Raw genomic sequence first — 18,854 nt, 5'->3', positions numbered from 1 at the left:
TTTCAAACCTTGAATCATCCATTATTGAGCTATACATTAATTCAATGAACATCTATTTAATGCTTTCTCTGTACCAGACATTCTCTCAGGCACTGTGCATACCAAGGTGAATGGGCAGAAAATAAGAAGGGGACATTTTTTGCAATAGTAAGGACTAGCTATGCACAATAACATTATTTGATTATTAATTAGTTTTATATTTCTTTGAAAGACATCACCTTTTTAAATGATGCATAGATTAACTGCAATATGCAGAGAGGGTGCTACAAAATAATTGTATTTATAATTACATATTAGAAACTATTTAAATTCATTATTTTCAATGTATTGCAAATATTTTGTATGTGTATTTGCTTCATTTATAAAACCCTTAACTTACTCATATATTAATATTATTATTGAGTCTAGCTTTATATTTATCAACAACTTATACATTTCATAAAAAAATGAGTGATGAAATTTTAGGTCAGAACTTTGTTGAGAGTAAACATTGCCCTGAATATATACCTAGAACATCCAGGGACTAGGTCATTGACAGTTAACATGTCTTGAAAAGATATTATGCTTTGAAGAGTATCTCATTTACATTCTGAATATAGGTAGCTTACTTAACAAGTTCTGGCCCAGAAGCTCTGTAATAAAAGGAGTTTTAGAGGAATTCAAGTAAACATGTACAAAGGTACAAAGAAGAGAGAACACAGTATATCCTGTATCCATAATAATACATTTGCTCAGAAAGAAAAGTAAATATAGAAGTAAATATAAATTTAGAAGTAAGTTAATTATTAGTACCTAATGTATGGGAATACATAAAAAGAACCAAGTCTCAGGAGGTTGGATAAGAATCACATATGTCATGCAGAAAATTTTAGACAACATTCTGTTTAAAATGGTTGACTTTTTTTGGTCATTCCTAAGAATGAGAGTAACAGGGTCACATTTGAATTTTAAATACACATCTTCTTAATTTTTTGGTACTAGAATCCACAGGGAAAAAATTCTGAAAGATAAGAAAACATTTTAAATACTACAAAATAAAATGACCAACCAAAATACAAATAAAATTAAATATAGTCCATGGCAAAAGTAGTGTGCTTACTTGTCATTATTTTTAAATTAACTGGACAAAATAATTATGGGAGTTAAATAAAAAGATACATGTTGGATGTTAAAATGACAGTCACATATGTTTGGCAGATTATAGTTAAAAAATTAAATTTTGTTTATTTCTTGGAAAATTTCCCTGATATTTTAAGGGTTCAATATGAATCTTCAAGAAGAATTAATGAAATACAATATTTCCCAAATATATTTAACAAGTGAAACATCTTTCTCTTAAAAACACTGAAATAATTATATATCCAATAAGATAATTTGGAAAATGGGGCATATTCTAATTAGTCAGTCACATGGTTGGAAATATTAAAAATGGTTATAACCAGCATAATAGAAATCTATATAAAAGATCCATTGGACCTTGCCATTGGAAAGCAAATTTACAAATTCACTTTCAATAAAATCTATGGTTTTTCCCCCCAAAAAAATATCATTTAAGAGTTAAAATATATCTCCAGTTTCAGTTAAGGTTCTGGAAAGCTTTATGGTTTCAGCCAGGAAGATAATATTCTAAAGTATAATCAATTTATAATATGCATATGACAATATTATTATTATAGAATAATCATCTGCTTAAACTAGTAATACAACAATTTGTTAGTGTGGTTTTAGGTTAATTTTGAATACAGGACCATGTATTAAGCTTGACTAGTCAATTAGTCAGGTTATTATAATATTCTTCTAGCTTTCCTTCAAAAACAAAACAAAAAACCTTTAAAAACTATGTCAATTTTAACCTGTACATCCGCAGAGCTTCAGCATTCACTAAGTAATTTATTGAATTCCCATGGAAACGATTCATTCTAATTATTGTTGCTCTATTATACCTAAAATTGCAAGTGAATTTTCTCTCCGATTCAAACATTGTTATCTCTTGAATTTGTTGATTTATTAATTGATTTCCAAAGTCTAATCACCTCAAGGTGAAGTGCTAAAATCATGATTCTGAATTAAAATTCAAGAAAAGTTTTGCAAATCCAGATTTCACAGCCAAATATTTCTAAATCATATATTACAGTAAAGCATGAAAATGTTACATTTTCATTGCTTGCTTTATATCTGTTCCACTAAACCTGAATTCAAAGCCATAGAAATTTTTATGTTAAAATTAATTGGAAAAATACATTTTGAACATGACTCTCAAGACATTGGATAGCAGAAGTAAATTATCCCCAAGAGATGAGAAACAAATAAGTTGGACACAGAGTTCTACCAGATGATTTTCTGTTGAAGTTTCTCACTAGAAATCAGAAAGTAGAAACTCAAGCACAGTCCAATATTCACCCTGAATAGAGGAGACAAATCTGGGAGTCTGAAAGGCCAAAGCTGATAGGATAGACAGGAAAGGGTGCCTGGGAGAAGAGAGCTGCACAGTAATTGCTTTAGAGACCTTCAGAAAGTCGCACTGGACTATACCATTGAGTCCTTACAGGAATAGGCAGGTAAAGACACTACTGTGAACTAAAGGAATGTCTAATTAAAACGAGAAAGAAATCTAGGAATATACAAAAATAAAACAAAACAAAAAAAAAACAACAACTCTGAGTCTGTAAAGGATAAACATTCATGTTGGGGTGTGGAATGGGGGGTTTGGGACTATTTGTGAGTCATGAGCCAGATAAATTAACTAAGTGTCACAAAGTAACTAGGAGGTATGAACACACTGAACAGCCCATAAATTACTTTGCAACTTTTCAATTTTCTCTAGGTATTCTGGAATGCAGCAAAGCATAAACTAGACATAGAAAGTGACCATTAGCCTAATCAAGCTAAGAGACCATGCCCCTTTGGCTAGATAATCTGATTGACCACCTGATGGCCACAGACATTCATGTAAGCTAAAGCCAACATGCCAGAGCAGGCCCCTAATGGGGAAACATGGTCTTGCTCAATATTTCCCAATCCTGAGGAAAATCCAGGCCCTTTGGATTATAAATATTCTACCTTAATTAAAATTAAAAAACAAAAAATCTGACCATAAGCCCTTTTGGCAGGTCTTTTTCTGGAATTAGCCTGTATTGTGCTCTGAGAATTAATATCTTCACATTTTCCCTTCTAATGTAGCTTTTACTATCTTTGTTGAAACCTTTTGCATCCTTAGATTATTTTCTGCAACATGTCAAGAGTCAGTAAATTAATAAAAGAGGCCTCTTATGCCTCTGAAGAGACTTCCTCAAACCCCCTAAAGGTGACAAAAGGATTAGAACAAATAGTGCTCAAGATTCACTTTGGGCCAGAAATAGAGCCTACTCCAAAACCAAGTGGAGAGCCTCAGAATTCAGTGGACATTCGTAGAATAATCAGATGGATGTTGGCTCAGTAGTAAGTAAAAATGGAAACTAGTGAACAAGATGGTAGATTTAAATTTTGAATATATCAATAATCAAGATAAATGGTCTAAATGCTCAGATTGATAGATTGTATTAAAGAGCAAGAATCTATACCAGCTTATCATAGTAACAGTAAAAAAAATAGCTAAAGTTAAGTCAAAAAAATATCTACAAGAGATAGGCTAGAGTATTCTATGGTAAAACACAATCCCCAAATTCAGTGATGAATGTGAGGGTTTATTTTTATTCACTCTACATGTCCTCATTGGAACAAATGTAGCTCTACTTTATATCAATTTTATTCTGAATACAAGTTGATGGAATCAAAGAAAGGAGTATAAGGAAGTTTGTGATGTCTCTTAGAACTTTACCCAGAAGTAAACCATGTCATTTTTGTTTATCTCAAAAAAAAAGCTTAAAGAAAGTGAAAGTAAGCCCAAACTTTAAAAAATGTGTAATTATAATGTATATATGCATATAACTAATAAAAATAAAAATACATTCCAAAATATATTAAAATGCTTATAAATAAGAGCAAGACACACAGCACAAGATTTGTGAATGGTATTTCTTCATGTAGAAAATGGGAAAAATGATTAATTAAATGAAAAGATACTCAATTTCCTTAGCAGAGAAATTTAAATTTAAAAAAATACAATGCAATTCCACTTTGTACTCACAGATTTCAGGGGAAAATGTCTGAGAATAACAAGTGTTGGTAATTGTTTTTATGCATATACAGAGAAACTAGAGAGAAAAATAAGGTGATGGTAATCACACAGTTCATTCAGATAGTGACAATCTCTGAGGAAGAGGTGAGTAAGCATGGTCAGGATGGACACAGTTTATTTCATTTTGAAGATTATATTAATTGAAATAGGGATGGATAAGGCTAACATACTGCAAAAGAGAATACAAGATTCAGTGGCCTAAATATTCCTATCTCTCTCTACATATTTTGGAGGTAGGCAGTGCAGGTTGGTATGGCAACCCTGATCCATGCAGTAATCCAAAGACCCTGGTCCTTCCATGGTGCTCCTTAATTGCTACCTGGGATATTGCCCTCATCTGCTTGATTGAAGGACATTACTATCATGTGTGTTGCAGAATAAGAGAATAAGAAAGCAGGACAAACTTCAAAGAAATAAATTTACTTTAAACTGGAAAAAAACTCAAGAGATACCTTTATCTCTTCTTCTCCTATCCTGTGGGCCTGATAATAGATTAAAATTTGCTAAAAGGAAGGCTAGACCCTATAGCTCTACATGAAAAGAAGGAAGAAATACATTAAAGACAACTAGCAGTTTGCCACAGAAATATTCTTTTTAAAGTACATGATTAAAAAATTATTTCACTAACAGAAAATTAAGACTTTTTGTTAAGAGAAAAAAAAATTCATTTTCAGCACAACTTGATTCCACATATATCAAAGCTGATAAATTTTTAGTGCAAGTTGTAGAAAGCTGAATTTGTTTGACCCTGGTGTACTACTCATATTAAAACTAAATGAGGAAAATTATCTGTCCTGAAAAAGGAAAATGAGTCTTTTGTTTTGTTACTGGGTTTTTTGTTGTTTTTTGTTTGTTTGTTTGGTACTGAGGATTGAACTCAGGGATATATTACCACTGAATTACATCCCTAACCTCATTTATTTAGAGACAAGACCTTGTTAAATTGATAATAGTCTCACTAAGTTGCTGAGGCTGGCCTTGAACTTCCAAACTTCCTTAGCCTTCCACGTAATTGGGCTTACATGTGTGTACCACCATACCACACAGTGAAGCTTTTTTTAAAAAAAAAAAAAAAAAAAAAAAAAAACAACTATCCATACATACATTTTATGAAATCTATAGGATTGGTTTTCAATCCTTAAATAATATGAATATATGGGTTCCCCTTTTTAAACTGAAAATCCCTGACTCTTTTCCCTCAGTGGTCTTTGTGTCATATGTGGTTTTAACATATATAAAACTTCAAATGAAGCAAACCCTTTTTAAAATTATTATTAATTAAAGAACATATACAGAGTCAGAAGCCTTGAAAACATGAAGGAATTCTTAAGTTTCTCAAAAACAGAAAGTTGACAAAGAAGTGTGAGGTGATAAAAATGTCTTACTTTAGAAGAGAAAAATTGGAGTGCTGAATGGTTCTGAAATTTAATGGTTTAGGCAGAAGAGTTCAGAAGCGTAACATTTTTTGAATTCTAAGGTTTGAATAATAGGCTGGTTGTAATGAATTCAAGACTCAGGATCCACAATTTTAATCAGTCTGTTGTCATTTTATGCTATTGTTCTAAATTTTGATCTTTATATTACTATTTCATCATTAATATTGTTTCAATTAATGACATTAGAATAAACTCATTACTGTTAAAACGAACAATACTTTAGCATTATACTAATACAAAAACCATTTAAAGGGGCTGAAAATATAGCTCAGTTGGGAGAGTGCTTGCTTTTCATGTGCCAGGCTCTGTGTTCAATCCCTAGCACCACAAAAAACTACTTAAGAAACAAAAATAAATGCAAATATATAGTTATTAACTATTGCAGGAACATTATAAAGGAACAACTTTATATTTAACAAATTATCATTTAAAAGAGAATACTAGTCACAAAAGTTAGTAAATGAATTAAAAGAGCATTAATTGTTTGGTATTGTGCTAATAAATATGAAAATGAACCTAAAATGGAAGGTTTTATTCATTACTTAAGAAGACCACAGAAAAAGTTGGAAGAAATAAAAATATATATTAAGGATATTACTTCCCAAAAATCTTGTTTATTTTATTGCTGACAAATAAATGGATAAAACAAAAAATAAATGCTGGGGAAAAATAGTAACTTATCTGACTTATGTGAAAAAATTACAGAAATTTAGTGACAAACAATTTGAACATCTGTGGTCTTTACTACAATTTTATAGTACTATTAAAAATGTTCTTGTAATAGTACAAGAAATCTAGACATATGAAGGCAATTAGCTCATCTTTTTATTGTTATTTTAATTCCATAAGTACTGCATTTTGAACTCAGGAAACTTTAATTTTTTTATTTAGTCAAATTTGTTGATCCTTTATATACCTATTTGCATCATTTTTGTTCTTCAGAAGTTTCTGTAGGTAAATAATTATTCCTAGATTTTTCTTTAGTGCTTAATTTTAAGTGCTTAGTTCCCCTTTTATGAGAAATGTTTTATTGCATGGAATAAGTTGCAAATATTTCTTGACTTTTATTTTCCAAATGGCTAATTTTCCCAACATCTTTTTTTGAAAAATGTTATTTCATGTTTTGTTTTCTTACAATATTTTTTCCATTCATTAACGGTGATGTGTGAGATCTGATTCAGGGTCATTAACTTTGTTTCACTGGTATTATTTCTTAAATTATGCACATAAATTTAATGATTTTAAAATTGAAAATTTTATGATGCTCAAGAAAAAGTTCATGAAAATGTGTAGACAAATGACAATAAAAAAGTAAATAAAAGATGGGCTATTAGTCTGTGAGTATAGATTTGTCATAATCAAATCTGAAAAAAACAATTATAATACCAATTTTTAAAAAATTTTAAGAATATAAACACATCTTCTTGTGTTTATAGAAAACGTACCTGGGGAAAAAGCCACTTATCTACTTATGGATGTTTATTTTCTCTATGTGTTTTTAAATATGTTTATCATTTTCTGTTTTAAAACTTTTGAATGTTTTTGATATCTTTAAACCTTGCTAGGTTGGAAAGTTGATAAACTTTAGTGCTACCTTATTCTAACTTGCTCATTATTAACCATATTCTCTGATATTAGAGTTAGAAATTCCAATTTACAATTTTATGTCACAACAAAACATAGCAGCAGTTCACCATTAATAATTCTGCCAAAGAGCAAAGATATTGAGAAGGAAAGTGGGTCCTGAAACTATGGAGACATACCGAGATGATAATACTACGTCCTGAATTCATGACTTTGAAATATTAAAATGTATGGCTTTCAAATACCAAGTGATGTATGGGCAGATTAAATTTTAGGAGCTCCCACCTCACTATCCACACTTTTGTGTAATCTCCCTTTGAGTCAAGGCAGAATCTGAGATCTAACAGCATATGAAAAAGATGGTCACGGTATCACTTATGATTATATTCTGTTATAAGGGGAGGGGTTTTAAACATATTACTAAAAATATAACTAAAGCCCATGATAAATAGATTTGAAGATAATTAAAAGAGAGATTCTCCTTATATCCTTTAAAAAGTGAGCTCCGTTTGTGAGATTACCTATGAAGGAGAGAACATGCCAAAGGCCTGATTGTGGGCTCCAAAAGCTGAGATAAGTTCCTGAATGACAGCAAGCAAGAAAACTGAGACCACAGCTGGGTGCAGTGGTACACACCTGTAATCCCTGTGGCTCAGGAGGTTAGGGCAGGAGGATTGCAAGTTCAACGCCAGCCTCAGCAAAAGCAAGGTGCTAAACAACTCAGTGAGACCCTGTCTCTGAATAAAATATAAAATAGGGCTGGGAATGTGGCTCCATAGTAGAGTGCCCCTGAGTTCAATACCCTGCATGAAAGAAAGAAAGAAAGAAAGAAAGAAAGAAAGAAAGAAAGAAAGAAAGAAAGAAAGAAAAAGAAAGAAAGAAAAGAAAGAAGGAAGGAAGGAAGGAAACAAAACTGAGACCTCAATCATATAGCTGCAAGAAAACAAATTCTTCTAATAACCTGAATCAGATTCTCCCTCAAAAAAGCCTCCCTATAGGAAAAAAGGTTGGCAGGGGACTTGATTGCCACCCTATGAAACCCTAAGCAGAAATACCAGCTAAGCATTGCCTAGAATTCTGATTTACAGAATCTTGGAGATAAGAAATGAATGCTATTTAAAGGGGCTATATATTTGTAATCTCTTATACAGTTATAATAGATAACGGATACATGTATGTCAGAGTATTTTTTTCCCAGAGAGTGGGAAGTAGAATCAATGTATTGGGAAAATTGTCATTGATCAAACCATTTATTTGCTTATCTCCTAATAAACTTTGATGTATAATTGCCAACATTAAAATCATAATATATTGACCACAAATAATAGATTCAGGCATTTTAAGATAATGTATGTATTACTAAATCATGTTATTTTGATATAATGTCATAGAAATGGAATTTCATGTCAATATCAATGTCATAATAAGATGTTTACGTTTTATCTGTTTTACAAACCAGCATAAGAATTTTTCACTGGACATATACTTCAGAACAGGAAAGCAACATTTTGAACTCAACAGAAGCTGAAATATATACCATTTTTATCTTAACTAGAGGTTAGTCCATTTCTTATACACTATCTTTACTAATTTTTTAACACTAAAATCAAGCTTAAAGTTCTACTAGCGTCTTCCAGATGTAGGGCAATTTGGAAAATCCACTTAGAGGCAGGTCCTTTTCCAGTGATGGCTGAAAAAATCATTAGAACTTATTTCAAGCACTTTTCTCAGTCAGCATCATGAATTCAGAAATAAAATATCATTATTAATAATTAAATACCAAAATAAAATGGCAAAGCTGTTTTAGATCATGACTTTTCATTTATATAGAACAAATTACCTTTCATATTTTTCTCTCATACACTTTTGCAAAGAGAGATTCATATTCTGTTTGTCAGTGGACTCATCCAACTGTGAAGATAAATATCTGCCATCCTATCTACTCAATGGTTCCCTTCTGCTGTTACACTATGTGTATTTTACAGTGCCCAACTCTTTTTTTTTTGATGTCTGAGTCCATTTTCTGCTGGTATAATGGAAAACAAGACTGGACAATTTATAAAGAAAAGGTATTTATTTAGCTCACTGTTCTGGAGGCTAGGAAGTTCAAGATCAAGGGTTCATCACATCTGGTGAAGACCTTCTTATTAAATCACAAAACAGCATCATGTGGCAAGAGAGCATAAGCAAGACAGAAGTTGGGTGCTGAATTTAGTCCTTTCATCAGGAGCCACTCATATAATAAAAAAAATCCACAAGAGCAATTATGGCACTAATCCATTTGTAATAGCAAATTCATGAAGACCGAATCACCTATTAAAGGTCCCACCTTTTAATATTATGAAAATGGTAATTTAATTTCAACCCAAGTTGAAAGAGGACATTCAACCATAGTACTCGATAAAGGGAATTTGCCAATAACAAATACTCCTGACTCTGAGCATACTTGTCATTCATTTTGCACAGTTTTACAAGCTTCTTAGAAATAATGATTCTGTCTTTGCTACAAGATGTGTAATTTTCAGCAGTAGTTCTACAGTGTTGTTGTCTTTTGTCTCTTTTTGGATGATATTAATTCAATATAGAAAAAAAATTTTTTTTCAATTATTTTGTCTCAGTTTACCAGAAAGAGAACTTTGAAGATGAAGATTAAACAAAGTAAAGAGAGTTTTGCCCAAAACATACAAAACACTGGAATTAACTACTCATTTAGTAACATACAATATTTTATATTTTCTATGAGCATTTTTCCTCTTCCAGCTATTTGTTCAAAATAGTTAGTGTTATGTTCACTACAAATGCATTACAAACATTCATAACCTACAGTTTTTCTAAAGTCTGTTCTCATTGAACTTTATACTGTTATTCTAAATTTTGGTATTGCTATTAGTGTTGCCATCACTAGTGTTATGTATCAATTAATGATGTCAGTCAATACCTTCGTTTTAATTGTTGCTATACTTCAGCATTATAGGAACTCAAAAATATTTTAAAAACATGAATAGTAATTTGCAAGTACCATAAAAATATGTTAACTGAGTATATTTATATCTTCATAATTATGCATTAAAGCAGAAAATCTCACTGTTACAGCATAGTAATAATTCAGAAGACAATTTAAGATGATGCTCTTTCTTAGATCAGCTACTTCTAAAAGTTTTTATTAATACTTACAACAATATTATGAAGAAAGTGTAATTATAAACCCCAATTTATACTAGAAAGAAGGAAGGCAGAGATTGAATAATTTTTCCAATATCTCAGAAGTGTTAAGTGTAAAGTCAGATCATATGAACAGTGTGACTGTGGAGTTGAATCCTCAATAAATATGCACTCTTAGATTTTATTCAACTATTTACTTTTCATTAATTTCAAGCTGGACATGCGAAGGTAGCAATAAAACTATAGTTTCTGTGGTTTATCTCAATGATTTAGTGACAATGATCTGTTGTAAACAATCCTTGTTATTTTGAGACAGAGTTAGGATTTTCTGTTTACCAGCCCCGCAAAGGGTGGTAGGATAAAGTTATCACCAGCCTCTCCTAAGTGTTTGTGGTGGAAATACTCCAGGTGAGAATGGTTTCTCTATCAATATATGTGAATGTGAAATGAATAATTTGAAGTGATTTTAACATTTTTGCTTATGAGAAGTGATTGGTTAACCAGGAGCTCTTTTGCCTATTTTCTTCATGACAAGAGAGTGAGGGAGGATGATGTTTCAGAAATAGAAATTAACACAGTCAAATCTTCAAATAAGCTGATGATAGAGCTCTGATGTAATTTTCTAACAGGAGAATCCTTTCTGTGGATACAATGAGGCACACCTGCTTGACCAGATTTGTTGCTGATGAACAAACGATGAGCTTTGGAATGGTGGAGCATGAATCTGCATGGATCCTGAAAAATGTTCCATAAATACATAATTATGTGACTTAGTGAAAAATGGGGATATTTCATGCCCAAAAAGGTTCCGTCTGTGTTAAGTAATGTAGCCTCCAACATCATTAAAATCTCACAGGTCAATTCATGTCAGAGTGTATTGATAATGGCTAAACAAAACCCACAGAGAGACACTGGAGATCCCAGACCTCTTTCTGCTTTTCTTGAACCTCATGATGTTTATCCTTAAACCTAATGGGAAAACTTGATATTCACTCACATCTCTTCACCTCATGAGTCTGATTTGACAATAGGATATATAACATCTCAGATCATGGAGTGCAATATCAAAGTCATTATACATAGTTTGGAAGTCAATTAACTTTGCTAGTAGAATTTTTAAGTTTAAAGAGTAAATTGATTTTTTCTGTTAATAATAGAGGATCTTGCTGCAACTAGATTTATTTCCTTAAGTTTATTATTTTATTAACCAGATTTAAGTTGCCATTGAAACTTTGCTTTTGATGAGACAAACAATAGTGCATTCACACTCCCACAAAACCTTCAGGCTAACTAGTATAAAAGCAACTGTACTCTATCATAACTTATCGTATGATAAACTCATTTTTTCTACCTTAAGTTTCAAAACTATTTTTTAGCTTCTAAGTAATATATTACCATTAGTTCTTGTTTTTTTCTATCTGTTTATTGGCCAACAAAAATTATTCTCTACCTGATGGAAATGAGTTTATAACACAATAGAAATGCAAGAGTGAGGATACAATTATCACGTAATGTTTAAAAAAAGAGCACTTTTAAAAGTCATTCATGCTCCTTTGTTTTAGTCAGCTTTTTCACTGTTGCAACCAAAAGATCTGATTAGAACAATTTTAGAGGAGGAAAGGTTTATTTAGGGGCTCACAGTTTCAGAGGTCTCAGTCCATAAGTGGCTGCCTCCATTACTACAGGCTCAAGGTGAGGCAGGACATCATGGTGGAAGGGTGTGGCAGAGAGAAGCAGCTCCCATGGATCAGAAGGAGAGAGAGAGGTCTCCACTTTCCAGATACAAATATATACCCCCAAAGCCACAACACAATTACAACTTCCAGCCACACCCTACCACTTAACTGACTACCACTCAGTTAATCCATCAGGGGATTAACTCCATGATTGGGTTAAGACTCTCACAACCCAATCATTTATCCTCTAAACCTTCTTGCATTGTCTTACATGTGAGCTTCTGGTGGATACCTTACTTCCAAACCATAAGATTCTTTGAACAATATATGATAGAATTTTGAATAATTTTATAATAATTTTGTACCAGATTTTATAGTGCTCAAAAAACATAAAGTCAACTTTTAGGAAATGAAAATGGCTTATATATAATATTAATTTCTTTCAAAATTAAGCTTAGAAAATTATCCCAAGGAAAATAATGATTTATTTATAGTTGTATTGCAGTCATTATAACAAATTTAAAGTGGTAAGTATATACTGTAATCTCTGCAAGATTAGTTTTTGATGCAATACTTACTACCTTTCCTTTTTAGAAGAATAAATAATGAAATGAAGTAAAAATCAGTATGATTGCTACAGCTGGGGAAATGGCTTTGGGAAGAATGCAATCACTGACCAAAACCTCAATCAATTACTCACTAAATGACATATATTTGTTTCTCAATTCTGGTTGCCTCATAGGCAAAAATACACACTTTATTCAAAGTTTGCCTTTCCACACTAGAAAATGTACTCGCTGCTCCAACATATCACTGCTTATGCCATCACTCTCTCATTTTTCCAAGGGATTAACAACTATTTATATTTATTTATTTATTTACTTGCATGATTATTTATCTATCCCCCGTGGAAAATTCACAAAGACAAGGATATTTTCCAACTTGTTCCCAGATTGTATTCTCAGTGTATAGAGTACTCTCTAACACATAACAGAGACTCAATGTTTTCATATTAAATAAATAAGAGAAAAAGATAATTCCTTACTCTTTGAACTGGGGCCAGATGCATTTTTAATGCTTATAAGCTTTGCAAATACATATCACAATGCATTTATTCATAAATATGGTATACATCTTGCCTTATCGTAACTATAAGTGTAATTTTAGCCAGTACCAGTTTCGCTACATATTTCATAAGTTGGTGACAACTTGATTACCATGCCCTTTTATATGGAAAACTAAGAAAAAGTAAAAATTGTCATTTGTTACAGCAAAGAAACATCTTAGTTCTGAATTGACTGTTTTCTCCTGTATTTTAATTATTACCAAAAATAACTATTTTAAGGAATATCAAACAAGAGAAAGTTGGGAATTAAAATCTTGCTAGCATCTTCCACATAAGCTGTTAATGTAAATGCAAAACTCATGGATTACTTCTCATAAGTTAAACATCATAAGAGTATTTTAGAAGAAGTATTAACACTCTCCAATAATAATAATAACAGAGCCGGAGTAAAAGTTATTCAGTTATCATACAAGTTCTTTCTGACACACAGTATAAAATCAGCATTATTTTCCAGTATATATAGTTAATGCAAATGAGATCATAACCTCAACAAGCTTTGGGAATGAACAGAAGGTCCAAGAGTCAACAAAAGTGAGCCTCCTGCAATAGGAAAGGTTTCAATTTTGCCATTTTCTAAACACAGAAAAATGTATCCCTGCAATTCAGAATATTGAATGTCTTATGGAAAGCGAAAGGTCATTTGTAACTGTCCAAAGGATTGATGGACTTGAGATACCTCCTTGACCTTCACCCTGCACTCATAAAGAATAGTTTCAGATGACAGAGCATCAGGCAAGTTTTGAGAAAAAAAATGTCTTTTCTTCTTTTATATTGCATAGCAAGATTGTTACCTGATATTTTCTTTCATAATTGTATGTCAAGATTTATTTACCTTGTGTCTTCCCTCATTAAAAGTTAACTGTCATCAAATGCTTCTGAGCAATGTGATTTGGACTAATTCAAGCAGTTCTCCCTGCCTTTGCCATTGTTTTCCATCTCAGTTTCTCCAGTAATTGCTTTGGAAGCCTCACAAACCATGTCAAGGTCATCCTTTACAAATACTAACCACTACATCCTCAACACATACATGCCCCAATTAGTTATTGTCTATTAAGTATACGTACTATGAAAAGCACTCACTTTCCTATAATTCAGTGAGTTTTTAATCCCCACAACTTTTTTAAAAATCTAGTAAAAAATCTTAGTGTAGCTATGAAAAATACAATAGAAATGAGACACAACACTCACAACTATTGAATTAGTGTGTATATAGGTGTGTTTATGTGTGTGTGCTTACCACATTTGTCAACTGTAAAATATCTATGACTTAAAGTGGTTTATGATCTCTAAACTTTGAACTTGCATGATAGAAAATATGTTATTATGCAATACTTTCTATGCAAAATAATGCTACTGACACACTCTGTGGAGGGCATATACTTCTGTTTTACTCATAATAATGATGGATTTGAACTGATCCTACTGCCTCTATTGTCATTTAAGCTCCCTTTATATTTCAGCTTGTACAGGGCAGCAGCCATTTAACTTCTCGTGGTTTTCAGTGTTAGCCAATTCAAATTTGTAATCCTTTATTTCTCATATAATAAAGAGAATAATAAAGGAAAGATCCTTAAAGGTTCCAGAGAAGATGAGAGAATGTAGAAATAATGCAACAGGAACCACAGGAAAATTGTTAAAAATTACATTAAAGAAAATGAATTGCAGTATTTTGAAATACTGAATAGTTATAATAAAACAAATACATTTATTGATCTTCAGCTTTTTGAATGAATGTATAAACCTGGGTAATTTTAGTAACAAAATAAATACTGAAGATGTAAAGGTACATGCAAATAAGATTGAATTTAGTTTTTTTAAGCAATGAAGGAGAGAAAAGTAGATATTGCTATTGTATACTTCAAATTTGAGAATCAAATGGTAATGTCAACTGTTGAAGAAATACAAAAATGACTATACCGTGCATATTATTTAAATACAATGTTTTCCAATTAAGACATGAAAATACAGCCAACTCTATCAGAAATAAATGAGAAAAGAAATAGGAGGGAGTTGGTAAAATAAGCTAAGTACTTAATTTTTCAAGATTTCAATTAAAACATAGTTATTAAATTTAAAAAATAGCACTATAAAGCTTAATGTAGGAGAATTAAAATATTAATCATTAGCAAGTGACTGCCTTTATAAAATGACAAATATTTGTTGAGAGAACTAATGGTTACCTGTTTATTTTCCCACATGCAAAGAAATATCAGTTTTTGTTTGTTTGTTTTAATTGTGAGCCCTGCTGTACTATTAATTACTTGAAAAACATTTAAAAGTGAATGCAGCTTTTCACAATGAAAGAGATGAATTATTTTAAAACAGAATACAGGCATAGTGAAAAGCTAAGACATAAGAAAAATAGTTTGAGTGGACAAGGGTCTATTTTAGAGGGTTAAGAAAATAGAAAGAAAGGAATTTGAGCTGAAAGAAATATTAGGCAAAACTAAATTTGGTGAAATGAAGAGGCAATCATACATATTTTTAAGACCCAAACCTAAAATTTAGAGTCTTTAGAAAATTGACTATAATTGTTTTTGACACTGATAACTATCTGGGGGAAAAGTGATAACTCAAAAGTTACAGTGTATAATTCTTAGTTGGTGTACAACTCTGATAGCTCAATTTTAATAGAAATGAGCAGATATTTTGTTTTTAAATTTATCTCCATGGTCCATGACTAGGAACTTCACTTTTTATCTTATAACACTGAACATCTTCATAATAATGTTGAACTATTTAGCACTTTCACCAGCTATGATGATTAATCTTCTGCCTCAACTTAATTAGACCATGGAATACCCAGAAAAGTGGTTGAGTATTATTTGGAGATGGGTCTGTGATAGTGTTTCTGACAGAGCTCATCACAGGAATTGAACTGAGGAAAACAAGTGGCCCTCCCCATCTGATCCCTTGAGGGCCCAAACTGAATCAAAAGGCCAAGGAAAATTAAATTCACTCTTTTCTTAACTGCTCTAGCTAGGATGTCAGTCTTCTCCTACCCTCTGTGCTCCTGGTTCTCAGGTTTTAGGTTCGAACTGGAGTCTACACCATCAGTTTTCTAGTTCTCAAACCTTTGAACTATGAAAATGTTTTTCTGTGTCTCCAGGTAGTAGATGGCAGATCATGAAACCTCTCTGCTTCCATAACCATGTGGGTCAATTCCTTATAAGAAGTTTCATTCTCTATTATTTCTCTGTCTCTTCTATTTCACTGGCCTGTTTCCCTGGAAAATCCTGATTAATAAGTCTAATTTTCCAAAATTTGACCATACTGAAAACAAAATGAAGATTTTGGGCATTAATTTTGCTCAGGAACAAAGTGGGGCAACATAACACAAAATAAATTATTTTTATACGTACTAATACAATATAGTACAATATACAAAATACAATATAGTAATCTCCACATTAGACATATCTTTTCCTAGGTTCTGTCTTCTAATTCTAGTCTTCTGTATCTTTCACTCCAGCTGTCCTCCATATATTTCAGTTTGCACATGCCTAATTAAAAAAAAAAAAACCTGAAATCTGACATTTACCCAAATCTGAAACTCTTTGATTGCCAGTAAGATTTCACAAGTGGGAAATGCCACACTTGGCCTCATGTAATAGGTTGTAGTCATAATGCAGGTGCATTAAAAAAGGTTGTACAAAATATCTTCAGGTTATGTGTTTAAGACATGTGAAACACAAATGAATTTCATATTTTAACTTGGGTCTCACCTCCATGACATCTCATAATGTTTTTGTGAATATTCCTAAATCCAAACCATCTAACACATTTAGGCTGTCAAACATTTCAAATAAGACATATTTAGCCTATACTCAAATATGAGTCTTCTTTTTGCTCTCTCTTTTAATTATACAATTTCTTTTTTTGAAATTTAGGCAAGAGCCATAAATGTTTCTTACTTCCTAATCAATGGCTTTTTTCCTCTTTTTAATTTTATTTATTTTAATTTGATATATGTGACAGCAGAATGAAATTCAATTCATATTACACAAATAGAGCACAATTTCTTATGTCTTTGGTTGTACACAAAGTAAAGTCATGCCATTCATGTTTTCATACATGTATTTAAGGTAATGATGTTCATCTCATTCTACCATCTTTCTTACCCCCATGCCTTCCTCTCCTTTCTCTCCCCTTTGCCCTATTTAAAGTTCCTCTGTTTCTCCCATGCTCTGCCCCCCACCCATCACCATTATGATTCAGTGCTGCAGTCCGGCTGCAGCAAAATAACAGGGGGGATGAAGAGCAACTTGTGTAGATTGATACAGCTGGAGTGAGAGCCATTTATTGTAGGACAGGAGGGGTATATATACATTACACACAGCTTATCTGAATTAACATAAACTAGATACAGCAGTCAACCAATAAGGAATCTCCACACTTAATAGCTCACTGGCATTACTTCACAAACCACTCCCTCTGGCAAAATGCCAGGAGCCATCTTGACTTGGTTACAGATCCTTGTATCAGAGAAGACATTTGGAATTTGATTTTTTTGATTTTTTTCAATTAGCATTATATTCTCCAACTCCATTCATTTACCTGCAAAGGTCATGATTATATTCTCTTTTAATGCTGAGTAATATTCCATTGTGTATATATACCACATTTTCTTTATCCATTAATCTACTTAAGGGCATCTAGGTTGGTTCCACAATTTAGTTATTGTGAATTGTGCTGCCATAAACACTGATGTGGTAGTGTCCCTGTAGCACACTGTTTTTAAGTCCTTTGGGTATAAAACAAGGGGTGGAATTACTGGGTCAAATGGTGGTTCCATTCCAATTTTTCTGAGGAATCTCCATACTGCTTTCCATATTGACTGCAACAATTTGCAGTCCCACCAGCAATGTATGAGTGTGCCCTTCTCCTCACATCCTTGCCAACACTTATTGTTGTTTGTATTCTTAATAGCTGCCATTCTGACAGGAGTGAGATGAAATCTTAGATTAGTTTTGATTTGCATTTCTCTAATTGCTTGAGATATTGAGCATTTTTTCATATATTTGTTGATTGATTGTATATCATCTTCTGAGAAGTGTATGTTCATTTTCTTGGCCCATTTATTGATTGACTTATTTGAGTTTTTTGTATGTTTGTTTGTTTGTTTGTTTTTTGGTGTTAAGATTTTTGAGTTCTTTAAATACCTAGAGAGTAGTGCGCTATCTCATGTGCATGTTCTAGAAATTTGTTCCCATTCTGTAGGCTCTCTATTCACTTCACTGATTATTTCTTTTGCTGAGAAGAAGCTTTTGAGTTTAAATCCATCCCATTCATTGTTTCTTGATTTTAATTCCTGTGCTAAAATATTATGGAATACTTCATGAATTTGCATGTCATCCTTGCATAGGGGCCATGCTAATCTTCTCTGTATCATTCCAATTTTAGTATATGTGCTGCCAAAGTGAGCACCTGATCAATGTCTTTTGAAAACTTTTAAGAATCTTAATCCATACCTATGAATGTATTTTCACATTCCTAAGTGTCTTAAGAATACATTTTTTTCCTTGAAATTATGTATTCATAAGCAATACCTTTGGATCCTTGCAGTTACCCAGTGGAATATGTAGTATTGTGAATGCTAATTTGTTTTTGATAGTTTACTGTTCACAAAAACACTTTGACAAACTGTTATAAGCTGACTGTATTCCCCTGTAATTTATATATTGAAATCCCAA

General features: G+C 32.0%; 1 non-coding gene across 1 annotated transcript; it reads right to left on the bottom strand.

The window, feature by feature from the left end:
• Nucleotides 1-18,481: 18,481 nt before the first annotated feature.
• On the bottom strand, nt 18,482-18,588 carry LOC143640167 (U6 spliceosomal RNA). Its single transcript, XR_013154887.1, has one exon. It is a non-coding gene; the product is annotated as a U6 spliceosomal RNA (small nuclear RNA).
• Nucleotides 18,589-18,854: the final 266 nt, after the last annotated feature.

Source organism: Callospermophilus lateralis, unplaced genomic scaffold (assembly GCF_048772815.1).
Source record: "Callospermophilus lateralis isolate mCalLat2 unplaced genomic scaffold, mCalLat2.hap1 Scaffold_129, whole genome shotgun sequence".
NCBI classification, from domain to species: Eukaryota; Metazoa; Chordata; class Mammalia; order Rodentia; family Sciuridae; genus Callospermophilus; species Callospermophilus lateralis.
Note: the sequence above shows the minus strand (reverse complement) of the source record. Positions and strands in the feature narration are given on the sequence as shown.